The following is a 20530-nucleotide window of genomic DNA, read 5'->3' as shown; positions in this document are numbered from 1 at the left end:
TAGACTAGAAAGAACGGTGTGAAGCCCGTGGCTCGGCTCGGTGTTGTCCTCAGGCTCCAGACCACCGAGGGGAGCTCCTTCATCCATCGCTTGCCGAACTTGTTGAGGTCGTTGTAGATCCGCGGCTTGAGTCCTTGCAGGATCATGCCGTTGGCACACTCTACTTGCCCATTCGTCATGGGGTGAGCCACGGCGGCCCAGTCCACCTGGATGTGGTGATCCTCGCAGAAGTCCAGGAACTTTCTGCCGGTGAACTGGGTGCCGTTGTCGGTGATGATGGAGTTCAGGAACCCAAAGCGATGGATGATGTTGGTGAAGAACGCCACCGCCTGTTCGGATCTGATGCTGTTTAGGGGTCGGACCTCGATCCACTTGGAGAATTTGTCGATGGCGACCAGCAGGTGCGTGTAGCCCCTGGGTGCCTTCTGCAAGGGGCCGACGAGGTCCAGACCCCACACAGCAAACAACCAGGTGATGGGTATGGTCTGCAGAGCCTGAGCGGGCAGGTGTGTCTGCCTCGCATAGAATTGACACCCTTGGCAGGTGCGGACAATTCTAATGGCGTCGGCCACCGCGGTCGGCCAGTAGAAACCTTGTCGGAAGGCGTTTCCAACAAGGGCTCGAGGCGCTGCGTGATGACCGCAAGCCCCCGAGTGTATTTCTTGTAAGAGCTCCTGGCCTTCGGCGATGGATATGCATCGCTGGAGGATGCCTGAGGGGCTGCGGTGGTAGAGCTCCTTCCCGTCCCCCCAGCAAGACAAACGACTTGGCGCGCCGCGCCAACCGCCGAGCTTCGGCTCGGTCGAGGGGTAGCTCTCCTCGGTGGAGATATTGCAGGTACGGGGTCTGCTAGTTTCGATTAGGCGTGACCCCGCTCCGCTCCTCCTCGACGCGCAGTGCCTCACCCTCGGGGGCCGAGGGTGCCTCGGGATGAGCCGAGGGTGCCTCGGGCTGAGCCGAGGGTGCCTCGGACTGGGCCGAGGGTGCCTCGGGCTGGGCCGAGGCCTTCTCGGGCTCGGGCGCGTCGTCGGTCTTGACGGAGGGTTGATGCAGGTCTCGGGAGAAGACGTCCGGGGGAACCGTTGTCCACCCCGAGGCTATCTTAGCCAGCTCATCCGCAGTCTCGTTGTATCGTCGAGCGATGTGGTTGAGCTCGAGCCTGTAGAACTTGTTCTCCAGGCGCCGAACCTCATCGCAGTAGGCTTCCATCTTTGGGTCGCGGCAGTGGGAGTTCTTCATGACTTGGTCAATGACGAGCTGCGAGTCACCGCGAGCGTCGAGGCGTCGGACCCCTAGCTCGATGGCGATGCGCAACCCGTTGACCAGAGCCTCGTACTCGGCCACATTGTTGGACGTCGGGAAGTGGAGGCGTAGCACGTAGCGTAGGTGCTTACCGAGGGGCGAGATGAAGAGCAGGCCTGCGCCTGCCCCTATCTTCATCAGCGACCCGTCGAAAAACATGGTCCAGAGTTCCGGTTGGATCTGAGCTGTCGGGAGCTGGGTATCGACCCATTCAGCCACAAAGTCCGCCAAGACTTGGGACTTGATTGCCTTCCGAGGGGCGAACGAGATTGTCTCGCCCATGATTTCCACTGCCCACTTTGCAACCTACCCGAGGCCTCTCGGCACTAGATGATCTCCCCTAGGGGGAAGGATAACACCACAGTCACCGGATGAGACTCGAAGTAGTGTCGCAAGTTCCGCCGCGTCAGGATCACCGCGTACAACAGCTTCTGAATTTGTGGGTAGCGGATCTTGGTCTCGGACAGTACCTCACTGATGAAGTAGACTGGCCTCTGGACGGGCAATGTGTGCCCCTCTTCTCGTCTCTCAACCACGATCGCGGCGCTGACCTATTGAGTGGTAGCGGCGACGTAGATCAAGAGGGCTTCTCCAGCAGCGGGGAGTACCAAGATAGGCACGTTCGTGAGGAGCGCCTTCAGGTTCCCGAGGGCTTCCTCGGCCTCAGGGGTCCAAGTGAAGCACTCGGCCTTTCTTAAGAGGCGGTACAGAGGCAGGCCTCTTTCACCGAGGCGCGAGATGAAACGGCTCAGAGCCGCAAGGCATCCCGTGACCCTCTGTACGCCTTTCAAGTCCTTGATGGGCCCCATGTTGGTGATGGCCGCGATTTTCTCCGGGTTGGCCTCGATGCCCCGCTCGGAGACGATGAACCCCAAGAGCATGCCTTGGGGGACTCCGAAGACGCACTTCTCAGGATTGAATTTTACGCCTTTCGCCTTGAGACACCGGAATGTCGCTTCAAGGTTGGAGGCTTTCCTCGTCTTGATTACGATGTCATCGACGTAAGCCTCGACCGTTCGACCAATGTGTTCGCCAAACACGTGGTTCATGCACCTTTGGTATGTCGCACCCGCATTCCTCAAACCAAACGGCATGGTAACATAGCAGTACATGCCGAAAGGTGTGATGAAAGAAGTCGCGAGCTGGTCGGACTCTTTCATTCTGATTTGGTGATACCCTGAGTAGGCATCAAGGAAAGACAGGGTTTCACACCCAGCAGTGGAATCCACGATTTGATCGATGCGAGGCAGAGGGTAGGGAACTTTTGGACATGCTTTGTTTAGACCAGTGTAGTCTACACACATCCGCCATTTCCCTCCTTTCTTTCTCACAAGCACAGGGTTGGCGAGCCATTCAGGATGGAATACCTCTTTGATGAACCCCGCCGCCATTAGCTTGTGGATCTCCTCGCCTATGGCTCTGCGCTTTTCTTCATCGAATCGGCGCAGAGGCTGCTTCACGGGTCGGGCTCCAGCTCGAATATCCAGCGACTGCTCGGCGACATCCCTCGGTATGCCGGGCATGTCCGAGGGACTCCATGCGAAAATGTCGGTGTTTGCGCGGAGAAAGTCGACGAGCACTGCTTCCTATTTGGGATCGATCTCGAAGCCGATCCGGATCTACTTGTAGGTGTCGTTGCTGGGGTCGAGAGGGACGGACTTAACCGTCTCCGCTGGCTCGAAGTTGCCGGCATGGCGCTTCACGTCTGGCGCCTCCTTGGAGAGGCTCTCCAGGTCGGTGATGAGGGCCTCGGATTCGGCGAGGGCCTCGGCGTACTCCACGCACTCCACGTCGCATTCGTACGCGTGTCAGTACGTGGGGCCGACGGTGATGACCCCGTTGGGGCCTGGCATCTTGAGCTTGAGATAGGTGTAGTTGGGGACGGCCATGAACTTGGCGTAGCATGGCCTCCCCAACACTGCGTGGTAGGTTCCTCGGAACCCGACCACCTCGAATGGGAGGGTTTCCCTTCGGAAGTTGGAGGGAGTTCCGAAGCAGACGGGTAGATCGAGTTGTCCGAGGGGCTGTACGCGTTTCCCGGGGACGATCCCGTGGAAAGGCGCCACGCCTGCCCGGACCGAGGACAAATCGATCCGCAGGAGCCCGAGGGTCTCGGCGTAGATGATGTTGAGGCTGCTGCCTCCGTCCATGAGGACCTTGGTGAGCCTGACGTTGCCGATGACGGGGTCGACAACGAGCGGGTATTTCCCCGGACTCGGCAAGGGTCGGGGTGGCCGCCCTGGTCGAAGGTGATGGGCTTGTCGGACCAGTCTAGGTAGACTGGCGCCGCCACCTTTACCGAGCAGACCTCCCGACGCTCTTGCTTGCGGTGCCGAGCCGAGGCGTTCGCCACTTGCCCACCGTAGATCATGAAGCAGTCACGAACCTCGGGGAACTCTCCTGCCTTGCGATCCTCCTTCTTATCGTTGTCGTGGGCCCTACCACCTTCCGCAGGTGGCCCGGCCTTGTGAAAGTGGCACCGAAGCATGGCGCATTCCTCAAGGGTGTGCTTGACGGGCCCCTGATGATAGGGGCACGACTCCTTGAGCATCTTGTCGAAGAGATTGGCGCCTCCGGGAGGTTTCCGAGGGTTCTTGTACTCAGCGGCGGCGACAAGGTCCGCGTCGGCGGCGTCGCGTTTCGCTTGCGACTTCTTCTTGCCTTTCTTCTTGGTGCCGCGCTGAGTGGACGCCTCGGGGACATCTTCCGGCTGGCGGCCCTGGGGCTGCTTGTCCTTCCGGAGGATGGCCTCAACCGCCTCCTGGCCAGAGGCGAACTTGGTGGCGATGTCCATCAGCTCGCTCGCCCTGGTGGGGGTCTTGCGACCCAGCTTGCTCACCAGGTCGCGACAGGTGGTGCCGGCGAGGAACGCGCCGATGACATCCGAGTCGGTGACGTTGGGCAGCTCGGTGCGCTGCTTCGAGAATCGCCGGATGTAGTCCCGGAGAGACTCTCCCGGCTGCTGGCAGCAGCTTCGGAGATCCCAGGAGTTCCCAGGGCGCATGTACGTGCCCTGGAAATTGTTGGCGAAGGCTTGGACCAGGTCGTCCCAGTTGGAGATCTGCCCCGGACGCAGATGCTCCAGCCAGGCTCGAGCGGTGTCGGAGAGGAACAGGGGGAGGTTGCGGATGATGAGGTTGTCATCGTCCGTTCCACCCAGGTGGCAGGCCAGCCGGTAGTCCGCGAGCCACAGTTCCGGCCTCGTCTCCCCTGAGTACTTTGTGATAGTAGTCGGGGTTCGGAACCGGGTCGGGAACGGCGCCCGTCATATGGCCCGGCTGAAAGCCTGCGGACCGGGTGGTTCGGGCGAGGGACTCCGATCCTCCCCGCTGTCGTAGCGTCCCCCACGCCTGGGGTGGTAGCCTCGGCGCACCTTCTCGTCGAGGTGGGCTCGACGGTTGCGGTGATGGTGCTCGTTGCCGAGGCGACCCGGGGCCGTAGGCGCTGTGTTGCGCGTGCGCCCGGTGTAGAACGAGGCTTCCCGCATGAATCGGGAAGTCGCGGCGCGATGCTCCGAGGGGTACCCCTACCTTCGGGAGGCAGAGCTTTCGGCCCGTCGGACCGCGGCATCCTCCAGGAGATTCTTGAGCTCTCCCTGGATACGCCGCCCCTCGGTGGTTGATGGCTCCGGCATCGCGCGGAGAAGTATTGCCGCTGCAGCCAGGTTCTGACCGACCCCATTGGAAGCCGGTGGCGGCCTTGCCCTGACATCGTTGGCGATGCGGTGCTGGATTCCCTAGGGTAGATGACGCGCTTCTCCGGCCGGAGGTTGGCCTGCCCATTCCTGCCCGATGTCCCGGTGGAATGGCTCAAGTGTTCCTGCTCCCTCGTCGAGCCTGGCCTGCATCTCGCGGATTTGCTCGAGCTGTGAGTCCTGACCCCCCGCAGGGACTGGGACCACAGCTAGCTCCCGAAGGATGTCAACGCGAGGCGCAGGCCTAGGGGGGTCACCGTTTTCCGGTATACCAAGATGGTTGCCTTCGCCAGGACCCCCTAGATCGACGTGGAAACATTCACGACTTGGGCCGCAATCCTCGTCGCCGAAGCTGCGGCTACCGTCGGAACAATCGGAAAGGCAGTAGTCGCATGCGGTCATGAAGTCCCGCATGGCACTGGGGTTACCAAGTCCGGAGAAATCCCAACAAAAGTCGGGCTCGTCATCTTCCTCGGAACCCGAGGGCCCGTAGGTCGAGACGGTTGTCAGCCGGTCCCAGGGTGATCGCATATCGTACCCCAGAGGGTTTGGACTCGCCTCTATGAAAGCGTCCGCCGAAGCGAAGGCGCTTGGTGGGTCGAGGCTGAATCCAAAAGGCACGAGATGGGAATCGGTCGGTACCTCTTGGTCGACGGGCGGTGACGAAGTCACGTCAGGGGCAGAATGCACCGTCGTCTTAGGTACGAGGGTAACGCCCAGCAAGTCCTTTGCGAGCGTGCTGGCGTCGTCTGTCCTCTTGGAGTTGGCGTGTTGCGGGGAAACGACGCTCGTCTTCGTCTCAGACGCGAGGTCGATGCCCGACGTGTCCCCCATTGGGGCGCCGACGCCGTCGACTCGCTCGACAACCGACGAGGTGCCGCCTCCTGCTTGGCCTTGGTTGCCCCGCCTCCTCCTCCATCGGCGGGGGAGGCGACGGGACAAACTCGAATGTTGTTCTTCCGCCACGTGGGGAAGACGCCGTCGATTCCGCCGCTGGCGGGTGGGTTGTCGGCCGCCATTGTCTCTGTCGCGCGGTGGGGGAAGGACTATCATGTCGTAGCTGCCGTCGAGAGACATGAACTCAAGACTCCCAAAACGGAGCACCGTCCCGGGCTGGAAAGGTTGCTGGAGACTACCCATTAGGAGCTTGACGAGAAGCTGTTCGTCAACACGCAGCAGGCCCCTACCTGGCGCGCCAACTGTCGGCGTTTCGACCCCGAGGGGTCCCTGGACCGACGAGTAAATTGTCGCCGCGTGCCCCAGCCCAGATGGGTCGGCGCGAGACAGAGCGCGAAGGGGGGAAAAAACCGGAGGGAGACAGGCGTAAAAGGGGAAACCCGCGGCCTTCGTGTTTGTCCCGCGCCTAGGTCGGGTGCGCTTGCAGTAGGGGGTTACAAGCGTCCGCGTGGGAGGGAGCGAGAGGCCTGCACGCGCCGTCCCGTCCTCCCCGCGCGGCCAACCCTCTGTAAGAGGGCCCTGGACCTTCCTTTTATAGGCGTAAGGAGAGGGTCCAGGTGTACAATGGGAGATGTAGCAGTGTGCTAACGTGTCTAGCAGAGAGGAGCTAGTGCCCTAAGTACATGCCGTCGTGGCAGCCGAAGAGGTTTTGGCACCCTGTTCATGAGATGTCGTGGCTGTCGGAGGAGCGCTGGAGCCTGGCGGAAGGACAGCTGTCGGGGCTGTCGAGTCCTTGCTGACGTCTCCTTGCTTCCGTAAGGGGGCTGAGAGCCGCCGTCGTCATGGAGCACGCGGGGCGCCATCATTATTTGCTTTGCCGGGGCGAGCCAGATGGGACGCCGGTCTTGTTCCCCGTAGCCAGAGCTAGCTAGGGGTAGGGCAATGATGGCCCCTCCTGCGACGTGGTCGGTCCGAGCCCTGGGTCGGGCGAGGCGGAGGCTCCTCCAAGGTCGAGGTCGAGTCTGTCTTCCGAGGTCGAGGTCGAGTCCGAGCCCCTGGGTCGGGCGAGGCGGAGACCGTCGGCTGAGGCCATGGCCGAGTCCGAGCCCTAGGGTCGGGCGAGGCGGAGTTCGTCGTCTTCCGGGGCCGAGTCCGAGTCCGAGCCCTGGGGTCGGGCGAGGCAGAGTTCGTCGTCTTCCGGGGCCGAGGCCGAGTCCGAGCCCTGGGGTCAGGCGGGGCGGAGTTTCCTATGGCACTCGAGGCCGGACTTGGCTACTGTCAGCCTCACTCTGTCGAGTGGCACAGCAGTCGGAGCGGCGCAGGCGGCGCTGTCCGCTTGTCAGGTCGGTCAGTGGAGCGGCGAAGTGACTACGGTCACTTCGGCTCTGTCGACTGAAGGGCGCGCGTCAGGATGAGGTGTCAGGCCATCCTTGCATTAAATGCTCCTGCGATACGGTTGGTCGGCGTGGCGATTTGGCCAAGGTTGCTTCTTGGCGAAGGCTGGGCCTCGGGCGAGCCGAAGGTGTGTCCGTTGCTTGAGGGGACCCTCAGGCGAGACGTAAATCCTCCGGGGTCGGCTGCCCTTGCCCGAGGCTGGGCTCGGGCGAGGCGAGATCGTGTCCCTTGAGTGGACCGAGCCTTGACTTAATCGCACCCATCAGACCTTTGCAGCTTTGTGCTGATGGGGGTTACCAGCTGAGATTAGGAGCCTTGGGGGTACCCCTATTTATGGTCCCCGACAATTTTGTTTACATTTTTAACAGATATTTGGGTAGAATTATACAGCAGTTGCAATCACACCTAATGCGGGGTTGCAATCACACCACACCAGCAGTTGCAATCACACCACACCATGGATCTAGGGTTAGAGGATCGGAGGAAGAAGTCGGTGGGTCAGGGAGGCGCGACGGTGGGGGACAGGGAGGCGCGCTGACAGAGAGGCGCGCGGCGGCGCGGGGACAGGGAGGCGCTCGGCGGCGGCAGGGGAGAGGGTGGCGCGGGGACAGGGAGGCGCGCGACGGCGGCGGGGTGCAGGGAGGCGCGCGTACAGGAGGGCCGAGGGTGTGCTCTTATGGGGAGGCGTGCTCGGGGTGTTAGGTGCTCTGGTCGGACAGGGAGTTTTGGGGTGTGTGCATCCACAAACTAAAATACACATGGGTGCATTTTAGTGCCGGTATATATATAATGGAAGCCCTGGCCTTCCATTAGTACCAGGAAGCCCCAGCCAGGTATAGCCACGTCCCGTACCAGCGTGTGTTCCATCAGGCACGGGTTCTTACTCGGATAGATTTTACCGTAAAACATGAACTAAAACAGCGTAAATGATTACGAATTTTAGCGTCAATCGTAGATCTGTTTCAAAACGGCGAATGCGGGCCGAAAATTACGGCGTAAAACTCTCACGCGTCCCATCGTGAAGGGGGTTCTGACTCGGACAAATTTTAGCGTAAAACATGAACCAAAACAACGTAAATAATTACAAATTTTAGCGTAAATCGTAGATCTGTTTCGAAACGGCGAATGCGGCCCGAAAATTGTGGCGTAAAAATCTCGCGCGTCCCATCGTGATTGGGTTCTGACTCGGACAGATTTTAGCATAAAACATGAACCAAAACAACCTAAATGATTACGAATTTTAGCGTAAATCGTATATCTATTTCGAAACGGCGAATGAGGGCCCGAACTTACGGCGTGAAAATCTCGCGCGTCGTACACAGGTTCTGACTCTGGTAGATTTCAGCGTAAAACGTGAACCAAAATAGCATAAATCATCGATCTGTTTCGTAACAATGAATGGGGCCTAAATTACTGCGTGAAAATCGCACGCGTACGATCATGCACAAGTTCTGGCTCGGGCGGATTTAAACTTAAAACATGAACCAAAACAGCACATCGTAAATGGGTATGAATTTTAGCGTAAATCGTCGATCTATTTCATAATGACAAATGCCACACATGAGGTTGCCACAAAACACATCAATAAATGTCGTAAATTGGCGTAAAACCTATCAATAGATGTCATAAATTGGTGAAAAAGGCACCACATGATTTGAGGTAATTATAGCATAAAATGCAAGCTAACTATCTACAGAACAAATGTTTCAGATTTTACAATAAGATACAAGAGATAATTATTCTTGTACTAAACAATGAGAAGGACATCTTCTTTTGGCAAGGCTTTCATAAAAGAGTACGTAGTCATCATCAGTGTTACCACTGAACTTCTACGGTGAACTCATATGTTCAGTGCTCCGAATTAATGCAATAAAAAACAGAATTAATAAGGCGTCTTTGAGGTGGTATATGTATGAGTACATGATGAACTGCACAGTCCAAATACCCAGCTGACTTCAAGAAGAGATCAACAGTGGCTTCCCTACTCCCTGCATGCAACCACAGGTTTTATGTTGTCATGAGTCGTCACAGTGCACCAGCTGTAAAATATTTAGATCCAAGCATGTCATAGATCTGCAACAAAGATATAAAGGAGTCAATCATCATTAACATAACTGAAACAGAGATAAAAGGAGTCGGTCATCAATAACATAATTGAACCAAAACCAAATAAATCTGATAATTTGTATTTCATTCACAAAATTCTAGGTCATCACCTTCACTAGACATGAAAAGGAGCTTCCAGGTATATGATGATCGCCTCCATTCATCTCTAGAATGGTTCCTGCCACTTCAGTTGAACTGGAAGAGACATGAACATCACCTTCCTTCTGCAAAGAGAATAGATATTAAATCAGATTAATAGCCAGTTCGTATAATTCAACATTAGAAGAAAAATAAGCAGATATGCATAACTAAATCAGATTATCAACTATCCTATTTTGTTATGATATCTGACTATATTCGGAGCAATTACAAGACATCATATTCAGGGTTATTGCTAGATGAAGCTCCCAAATTAAAAAAAACAAGCAAGAAACTGATACATATACATTTATGAAATTCTGGTGTACGCACATCAACATATAAGAAATTATGAATATATGCTTCGTGAGACAAACATGATCATTTAGTATTTACCGTTAATAATGTGACTGAAATCAAATAAATGTCAACTCTTACCGGCTTCTTGCTGAATGAAGAATTGCCATGGCCATTTTCTGAAACCTGTCAAAAGATAGAAATACAGCAAATGTCAACATTTCAACAGTGAGTATTAGGAATAGCAGCTGCATTTAATTTACCAGAAACATGTGAAAACATACATCCATGGCATCGTCATCTCCATCTCTCTTCCTTTTCTCTTAATTCAGGTGCCAAACAGTTCGACATCCTGTAGACATCAGGTCCTGGTGAAGACTCCAGTGTCCAAGAGTTTTGTCCAGGTGCCTGCAATAAACCAGTTACAAATCCTTGTGAATTCTCATTTCCATCTGCTGGTCTGTTGATAAAAAACTTAGGGTTACGGAATGGAGAACAAATGCCATGGAAGCAGTAACATACAGGCACACAGTGGAAGAGATGGCGCTCCCAAATATGTGAATCACAAGGATGCGACATTGAGTACGGTGAGAAGTCAGTGTACTTGTTTGTCCTCCAAGTTGACCCACCCTACACATGATACAGTGCAAAATCTTAGCAGGCACTAGTGGCAGTTTCCACAATAGCTTATGAGCCTTGGTCCAGTATCTTGAAAGCGCCAATGTAGTACTCATTCCCAAGCATATCCTGAACCATTCCCCGATACCGGACCAGGGTGTCTGGTTTGATCAATCCAAGATTTGACGAATCCAACACCTGAACCTGGAATTGATTTTGCTTTGGCATTAGAAGCCTCACTTACAAAAAACGATAAGAAAATGTGTACACCAGAAGGGAGACCCTTTACTCCTCCCCAAGTCCCCAGAATACGAAAACCCTAACACATGTTCTTGTTTGTGCAGATTATTGATGCATCCAAATTAAATGGGACACGATTTCTGCAACTACTAGTCAATTTATATCTTGAATCGCCACCCCCAATGGCCAGATCCATAGGCAAATCAGTGTCAAGTACCGGGGAAAACAGAAAGGACAAGGACTGATCCTTCACCTTGCCAAGACAGTCTTGCTCGAGGAGGAAGGAGCGGAAGAGGTCGCCGGCACCCCAGTCTTTGCCACGGAACGCCGCCAGAGGGTCGGCTCCTCCAGACTCCACCGCAGCGGCAGCGGCCGTCCTCTCGAAGGTGGCGCGAACCGCGTCCAATGGGTTCCCGACGAGATCGTACTGCAGCCCCACCATCTCTCTCTCTCTCTCTTCTGGATCTGGGCAGGGTCGTGCAACCGCTGCCACTGAAACCCTAGTTATCTCGCACACAGCAGCCGTATGGGAAGGTTGGTGTTGGGGACCTTCGGCATCCGAAGGTCCTCAAAAACAGGATTTAATAGTGTTTCTGGAGTATAATGTGTGAACAGGTATCTTCGGACTCGAGTCAGGCATCACTGTAGACCAGAATAATACGAAGGTTGGTGAAGCGCCGAAGGTGCAAGCAGGAAAGCTTCGGCGAGACAGCAGCAGTTGAAACCGACTTAAGGATGAAAAGGCTATTAAGACCTCGACAGAGTACTATATGTTTATTATCAAGTGTAAAGGGCATTAATGTAATTTTGTACGGGCTGCGTCCCGTGTCTATAAATAGGTGAACAGTACTCCCGTACCGTTCACGCTGACTTGGCATTCGCTTTTTGCGTCACGCTTGTATTGTCAACTCATTCCGATTGAAGGTACACTTGTAATTCAGCGGTATTTCTGTTTATACTTAATAATAATAATACATAATTATTAATGTTGTCTTTTATATCCTTTATATTCCATTCTCCGTCATTGTTTAATAAATTTATGAAGGTACGTCCTTCATAACCTTCGTCCGTAAACCATTATATCCTAAGGGAAATAATGCTTCGGAGGACGAAGGACCTTAACGATTAACATCTTTCTATGTTGCCTTGTTCTTAACTCATAGCATTTGAGAACAAGTCTCCAACATTGGCGCCCACCTCCGGTGAACTCACTTCCACTCTCAGCTTTTTGAACATCTTCGGCGATCATAAACCTTCGTCATGGCGCCGAAGAAGGCTTCAGCGACTGGAACTACAGCCCTGCAACCACTGGACCACAATCAGGAGACAGTCTCCCTGCGGGAGGCCCGAAGCCAGAAAAGGAAGGCTGTCAGTCTGACACCACCAGAGGACGAGATAGATCAAGAAATCAGAGATATGGAGATACTTCATCAACAAGTATAGAGGAAGAAAGAAAAGATGGCCAGGCTGGCTGAACTGCAGAGGCAGATAGACGAAGCCTCTGAAGAAGTTCGTCATCTTACCCAGGATGAGCAGCACCGAAGGCCTCAACACCAAGATCTTCATCAGGAGGGTTTTCCCAACGAAGACGACTGGTATGACAATTTCCATCATGGGAATTTTGTTTTTGATGATGCTTCTCCTCTGTCCGCTGAGCTGCAGGCTACACCTTGGCCTCCGTCCTACAAGCCGCCCCAGCTTCCTGTATTCGATGGCCACTCAGACCCGAAGCAGTTTTTGATGAGTTACGAAGCAACAGTATCTTCGTATGGTGGCAATGCTTCAGTCATGGCCAAATCTTTCGTTATGGCTGTCAGGAGTGTGGCTCAAACCTGGTATTCCTCCCTTCGACCAGGAACGATCACTTCATGGCAGAAGCTGAAGGACTTGTTGTTAACTAGCTTCCAAGGATTTCAGACGAAGCCGGTCACTGCTCAGGCTCTGTTCCAGTGCACCCAAGATCACGAAGAATACCTTCAGGCGTATGTCCGAAGGTTCTTGCGTTTAAGGGCACAGGCACCAACGGTGCCCAATGAAATTGTCATTGAGGCCATGATCAAGGGGCTTCGGCCAGGACCGTCAGCTCAGTACTTCGCTCGGAAGCCTCCTCAAACTTTGGAGAAGCTGCTCCAGAAGATGGATGAGTACATTCGGGCCGATAATGATTTTCGCCAAAGAAGGGAGGAGGCTTTCAGGTTTTCTGAAATGACCAGGGGCTTCGGAGGGAGGTTTTACCCAAGACACGTCAGGTCAATTCACAACTCTACACAAAATGATGATAGAGGAAGCCAACAACAAAGGCCACAATGTTCCTCACAGGCTTCGGGGCAACAGCAAAGCTCCTTCCGACCACCAGCTCCAAGAGGCAGAGGCGCAAGGGGCTTTGGAGGAAGATTTGGCGATCAACCAAGAAGAATCTTTTGCTTATTCTGCGGTGAGAACAAAGGCCATACTACCAGGATGTGCCATGTTACTATTCAGAAGCAAAAGGAAATAGCTGAAGCAGCAGCACAACAAGCTCAGCCGAAGCAGGTCATGCATACAGCTTCGTATCATTCGCCCTACATCCCAGAATATGTGGGCAATCATCCTGCAGTTTCTGTCGCTTCGGCAAGTCAGCCTCAAGCTTCCTGGCAACAGCCTCCGCCTCCACCTCCGTTGCAACAAGGCCAGCAGCCAGAAGGGAGCCAGTATGCTCCACACCAGAGGGACTTCAGAGAGCAGTCCGAAGCTCGTACAGTCAATAGCACTGTGCCAGAGTCAAAGCACATCTATTGACGAATATCCTACCTTAATAGCAATCTTTTTCATTCAGTTTTATTTTCTGTAATAAAGGACATTGTTTAGGTTTCATGTAATTAGTTTCGTTGATTCCTACAAGGAAAATATACCTTCTTCACAGGCATATATTGATTAAAATTCAAAGACGTGATGACAAAGACGACCTTCGAACTATCGAAAATCCTTCGAAGCAACAAAAAGTCGTTCTAAGGAACGCAGAGTAAGTTTACCGAAGTCACAAAACGTCGTTCCAAAGGGAGCGCAGTGTAAGTTTTCTGCTCCAAAGTCGTTCCAAAGGGAATGCAGAGCATACAGCGAAAAGTCAACGCTGATACCGCCTAAGTAAAAGGCGAAGCGCGAAAAGTCAACGCGAATACCGCTGAAAGTAAAAGGCGAAGAAGCTCCTAAGGGAGGCTTACAGCGAAAAATAAACGCTGATTCCGCTGAAGTAAAAGGCGAAGAAGCTCCTAAGGGAGGCTTATAAAAGATTGTGTTCTATTGCAGGGATGCGTATGTATCTTCGGAGTAAACATCATCTCACATAACATAACATCATCGCATCATTTCGCATAGCATAAGCATCATACATCATTTTGCACATGGCACAAGAGGTGGACACATTGTCAATCTACGGAAGAGCGTTTTGAAAAAAGAGAGAAATCAGTCACAAAAAGATACATCATTGATCTTCGGAAAGGTAGTTTCGGAAAATATTTTACGAAGCCTGGATATTATTCATCAGAACATTGGGTATTGTTGTGACAATGAAAAATTCTTCTTCACGACACATGAAAAGAAGGGAAGGTGTTTTTTCGTCAAAGACTCAAAAGCGGTACGTGTAAAGTTTCATGCATCGTAAAGAATTGATTAACAAAAATAGGTATATTACATTTGTGGTTACCAAATGTTACAGTATATTACATTTCCGAAGTTTTTTACAAAAATACTTAATCTTCTCTCAAAACGACTTCGGCAGCCTCGTTCAGGAGCCGATTGACGACTTCGTCCATAATATCTTCAGCCATCTTTTTAATTTCGTCGTCTCCTTTCGGCTGAGGGCCCGAAGACGCTTTAGTAGGATCTGAAGTAAGATAGGATACAGATACAGTGCTATTACAAATTGCAAACAAATCTTAAAGCCTAAGAGTACAACACAATAAAACTATCAGTTAATACCTAATTGACCTTCGGCCTCTGCGCTCCTTTCAGCAGCCTCAGCTACTTCTCTAGCATCATGAATTCCCTTTTCACTTCTTCTAATAATTTCCCCGGCCATTTCTCGGCCACCATTATCCCAAATATCGGTAAAAAATTTTCCACCAATTATACTAGCTTCGGCCGAAGGATCTCTTGCATCTTCAAAAGACAAAGCAGCTTCGGATTGTGCTAAAATTTTTACATGTTCACAGCCTTTCTTCTCTAAGATGGTGGCAAGTCCTCTGGCGCCAGAGAAGGCGCATATATCTCCACGGCTATTTAAAATTTCTTCGAAGGCTTCAGCTTCGTGGTCGATCCACTCGATGGGACCTTCGGGATTGCCTCTCGTAAAGTTTTCTTCGCTTGAGAAGGCGCCGACTCTGGCGAAGCTAGTTTTTAACTTCTTAACACACTCTATAGATTTATTGTAGCATCTCTTTTTGGACGAACGAAGCTCTTCAACAGTTACTTCTAGGTGATCTGCCCATTGGTCGCTGAGTTCTCGCCTTGTTTCTTCAAGCATGCGTTCTTCCTTAGCTCTGGCCAGTTGTTTCCGAAGATCTTCAATTTCGCGTTTTTGAACTTCAGCTTGACCTTTGAAAGCAGCTTCGTCTTCCTTTATTTTATTTATCAATGAGTGTAATATTTTATCTTTTTCAAGACCTTCGTTCCTCAGTTCAATAACTTCGGAACGAAGGTTGCTCAGGGCTATAGAACACCCTTCGTCTTCAGCATCTTTCTGCGCCCTGAGGGCATTGCTAAGTATCAGGCCCTGCGCAGAGAAATATGTGTGTGTCAGTGGGATTAATCAAACAAAAAATTTTTTGACTCAACAAAAAATACAAGGATTGCATTTGTCGCACCTTTAAGCTATTGTAAGCCAGGCTGTCGGCCAGATCATTCTTCGACAGCACCGAGAGCCCGTCTTCTAAGGTTGGGAATCCGAAGCTCTTGCTCATCTCCCGACAGACAGAAATCTCCTTGCTGTCAGGGAGACAATACAAAAAGTCTTCTTCTCCACTGCCATTGAATATTAATGCCCCCTTTGGATACTTTAGTTTTCGGGCATAGTGCTGGGCCTCTTGCTCTTCTTTTCTGATAATTTTCTCCCCGAAGCATGATGAACAATATAATCACGGATTTTGGGGGATGCTTCGGGGGCAATGACACCGATTTCTTCAACAAAAGTTGGCTTTGTTATTTTTTCTACCTCACTCTTCAAGGATTTTATCTTTGCGGGCTCTGAAGGCCCAGCTTCGGCTTCAGTTTTTTGCTCTGGAGCTTCGGTACCAGAAATTTCAGTTGTTGTTTCAGGAATGATAGCAGCCTTCTTTGGAGGTGTGCTTGAAGATTTGATCGTTTCCAGTACATCTAGCACATTAGCCATTCTCTTTCTTTTTGGAGTCACTGCTGGCACTTTTGGATTTTTTACTGTCTCAATGTTTGCTGCAGGACTCAAAACTTCTGATGTTTTGGATCCCTCAGTTGCTACTTTTACCTCTTCCATTTTTTCTAAGAACGGCGCTTCGGCCTTCTCCTTCGTTTCTGATAACAAAATTTTTGATTGCTCTAATTCTATCTTTGTTGGCACTTCGGCCGTTTCTGCGACTTCTGGCAACAAGGTTGGCTCGATTGGTTTTTTAGCTTCGGTGGCCAAAGAAGTTTCTCCGGTAAACTCAGGCACCGAAGCTGGTTCAATATACCGCGGCCGATGTGTAAGGACCTTTAACTTCTTTCTTTTCGGTTCTGGCTCGCTAGGAGCAGTTGCAGCTTCTTCTTTTGCAGAGGTTGTGTTTTTCCTCTTCTGCCTTCGAATGGGATAGCAATAGTCAGGGTAGACAAACCCGATTGCATCAAATACCTGATTCAGCCTCTTCTTTTTTCGGCCTCCGAAGGCTGCTGACATCGCAGTGTCTTCGGCCTTCGAATAAGCCCCAAGCAGTTCATCACTTAAATTTTCAATACTTTTTAACCAGTCATCATCTGGCTCAACAACTTATCCCCAAATTTAAAAGTGTACTTCAACCTGATAAGTCCACCTTCGTCGGCCTCTTTTACGGTTTCTTGTGGCATTTCCCATTTCTCTGCGAGCGGCCATACCCTGAAGGCAATGTGCTCTTGTACTAAGTCTCTCGTTCCAATAAAAGAACAGATAACGCCGAAGGCCCTCTGGCATTCTTCGGCAGCGTCATTCATTTCAACCTTCGGCCTCCGAAGGCCGAAGCTTTGCCAAATAGGGCGCATGATTATACCCTTGATATCTTCTCGTACTGTCAGATCATTCTTCACATAAAACCACTCTGTCATCCAATCTCCGGGCCATCTCTTCCGAAAGGTTGGCACGGGGCAGCTTGACCCGGACCGGGAAACGAAGCTATAGCAGCCAAAATTATTATGGTACTGTTCCTTACCCCAAGGTTTTGTTTCATATGATAATTCGTGAATATTGCAGAAGCTTTTTGCGTCAGGCTTCAGACCTTGGCTTCTCACGGCCCAAACGAAGATATTCAGCCTTATGATTGCCTCGGGGGTTAGTTGGTGCAGATAAACTTCGAAGATTTTTAGCACCTCCACGACGAAGCTGCTCAAGGGGAATCGCAATCCAGCTTTCAAAAAGCTTCGGTACACCACAACTTCATTCTCTTCAGGGTGTGGACAAGTCCTTTCCCCTTCGTCCGCCCTCACAATGGACAGATCCCGGAAATATCTTCCCCTCATATTGGCAAGATGGTTTTCTTTGATAGCTGATTTGCCGAAAACCGCATGACTTGGTCGCCAGGGGCGATCTTCGGAGTCTTCCCCACCACTGTCCACATCATATCTGTCACTATCACCAGTATCCTCAGACAAACCTTCCAGAATCTCCTTGGTGATTTTTATGTGTTGGTCTTTGACATCGCTATAAGAAACCCCAAATTTTTCTCTTCGTCGAGGCTTAGTTTCGTCTCAGCAGCAGCCGGACATCTTCGGAGACACTAAAAACTATTTTCAAAGCCGAGGCTTCAAAACTAAAAGCTTAAGCAAATCGTAGTGCGCAAGAGCTAAAACTTGAGTAAGCGGAAGCAGTTGGCCTGAGAGCGTGTCAAATGCGTTTGCGGTATGGCCCTATTTATACGCCAAGTGCGTTGAAAATTGAAAGACCCCGCTTGTCAGTGAATATTGCTATTCTAGCAAAGGGAAGGTGTTTTTTCGGACCTTCGGCGCAAAGCCTTCGTCCAGATCGCAATCTAAATTTATTATTTTGAACAAATTAATATTGCGAGGGGCTACTGTTGGGGACCTTCGGCATCCGAAGGTCCTCAAAAACAGGATTTAATAGTGTTTCTGGAGTATAATGTGTGAACAGGTATCTTCGGACTCGAGTCAGGCATCACTGTAGACCAGAATAATACGAAGGTTGGTGAAGCGCCGAAGGTGCAAGCAGGAAAGCTTCGGCGAGACAGCAGCAGTTGAAACCGACTTAAGGATGAAAAGGCTATTAAGACCTCGACAGAGTACTATATGTTTATTATCAAGTGTAAAGGGCATTAATGTAATTTTGTACGGGCTGCGTCCCGTGTCTATAAATAGGTGAACAGTACTCCCGTACCGTTCACGCTGACTTGGCATTCGCTTTTTGCGTCACGCTTGTATTGTCAACTCATTCCGATTGAAGGTACACTTGTAATTCAACGGTATTTCTGTTTATACTTAATAATAATAATACATAATTATTAATGTTGTCTTTTATATCCTTTATATTCCATTCTCCGTCATTGTTTAATAAATTTATGAAGGTACGTCCTTCATAACTTTCGTCCGTAAACCATTATATCCTAAGGGAAATAATGCTTCGGAGGACGAAGGACCTTAACGATTAACATCTTTCTATGTTGTCTTGTTCTTAACTCATAGCATTTGAGAACAAGTCTCCAACAGTTGGATAGAGTAGACGATTTATATGATAATGTTAGGACGAAATAAGCATAAACTTATTTACAAAAAAGCGTAAAAGGTTTACTGACAATATTGGGTGACGAATGAGTGGTCAGGGCTTTCTCCAACTAAAGAGAGCCCAGGGCTCCTAATACATAAACTATGTATATATATGTTTTATCCTGTAATTAACAAACCCCCAGGTTGTTTGCTTCGAATTAAAGCCAGCTATTCAGACTACTGCAGATGCAATCCATATAGACAAAATACTATAGAAGCAGTAGAAGCCGGTACAAATTAAAGTCAAGCGAACATGATGTCCTTTCTGGGGTTATAAAAGGATGAGGAGGCGTCCCTCAAGATAGGGGACCAACGAACTGGACTTGGAGTATTATCTTTTCGAAGAGCTCGGACCAACATAAATCTTATGTCTCCTGTATTTTACCTTCATATTACTGGTCACGCGTATACTCCTTATAAATTCATCAAGAACTATCCATAATACCTCAAAGTTGTAAATGAATAAAATCCATATCTAATTCATTTTAGATCCAAATTTAAAACTGTGTGGACATTAGCTATGGCAGATAGGATCAGAAGGAGGCTCTTTGGCCCCCATTTTGCTTGACTAGGCCTTGACTAGGATGCCCTAGAGGGCCTACATGTGAGGACCGTGGTGGAGAGATATTACGAGAGATTGCCACCAGATATTCTATCGTAGTCTAATACACACGAGAGATCATTTGTAAACATCTCGTAGTCAATCCTACCACACCTCCCTGAAAGAGGTGAAAGGTCTTGCAAAACCATGACAAAATGGGTGGCCCCTAGTAGTTCGGAGGTTCTTATCTCGTGCGATCTCTTTGACCGGTGGACCCCAAGGGCCCTTGATCTTTTCCCTGACAAATCATATTCAACATTTACCAATTAAGTTAATAGTGCATAAAAACTCATCGTGACTAGGGGGTGCGTGGACAGCGGCGGATGGTGCGTAGGCGGGAGCTAGGCAACAGACGTAGCGAGCGCGAGCACAGGGAGAGGAAGCAGACAAAACCAATTTGTGTATGGATCGTGGATGTCTATGTATAGACGATGCATTTGCTAATTGGATTATTGGTGACTTTTAGTAGTTATTGTTTGGCATGTCTTGAACACGTTAATGTTCGACCTGAACATGGCTATAACATTAATTTGTTGAGATGTGGGTTTGCCAGTGAGCCCGCAGAATCTATGGAGCGTGACAGGGTCTAATATTTCCATATCTAAACATGGTCATGTCGTGCATACAATTTGGTTGTCTATAAAAAATGGAGTTCATTGCCATCTATCTAGACTTATTTATCTGGGTGGAAATAAAGCACATATACCAAGCAACAATTTGTTGTGGAAGGGAAGTTTTATTCGATCGTATCGACCTTTCCACTATCAAGTACGTGGAGAGTGTAGTGATAACAATTGGTAGGACAGAACCGCGCGCCGTGGTTCCCAATTTCTCCGTGGTCGGGCGGCCATCCAACTCGGTGTGTAGCGTGTTCAGGCGTCGTACCACGTGACGTGGACCTCGCCGACATCCGTATCGAGCCTGAGCGCCTTCCAAACGGCTCGGGAGGAATCCACGATGTTGTTGCGGCATCCTCCATGGGAGTCGCACTCGTCCACGACCCGTGCCCTCACGGTTCCGCCCGCTCTCCGCTGTGATGCGGATAGCCTCACCGCACCTCTTCCCTCCCGCGTACCACCGCGAGGACAGCGCCACGATCAGCTTGTCATCGCTGTGGAAACTGCCATCACACGATGCTGCGCCGCCGCCATCCTCACCTCGCTCGAAACCGTTTACCGTCATCACAGCAGGGGTGCCGTTGCCGTCGTGGTCGCCATGAGCTGGTTTGCCGTGCCGCCGGGCTGCGGCGCATGACACCTGAAGCAGAGCTAGCAGGATGGCGATGGCTT

General features: G+C 50.9%; 1 long non-coding RNA gene across 1 annotated transcript; it reads right to left on the bottom strand.

The window, feature by feature from the left end:
• Positions 1-9510: 9510 nt before the first annotated feature.
• Positions 9511-10178, bottom strand: LOC118476135 (uncharacterized). Its single transcript, XR_004855496.1, has 3 exons — positions 10114-10178; positions 9971-10015; positions 9511-9618 (listed from the first exon to the last, which is right to left on the bottom strand). It is a non-coding gene; the product is annotated as an uncharacterized lncRNA (long non-coding RNA).
• Between the last annotated feature and the right edge of the window lie 10352 nt (positions 10179-20530).

This window comes from Zea mays, chromosome 1, assembly GCF_902167145.1.
Source record: "Zea mays cultivar B73 chromosome 1, Zm-B73-REFERENCE-NAM-5.0, whole genome shotgun sequence".
Lineage (NCBI taxonomy): Eukaryota > Viridiplantae > Streptophyta > Magnoliopsida > Poales > Poaceae > Zea > Zea mays.
The sequence above is the reverse complement of the archived record's forward strand: the minus strand, read 5'-3'. Positions and strand labels throughout refer to the sequence as shown.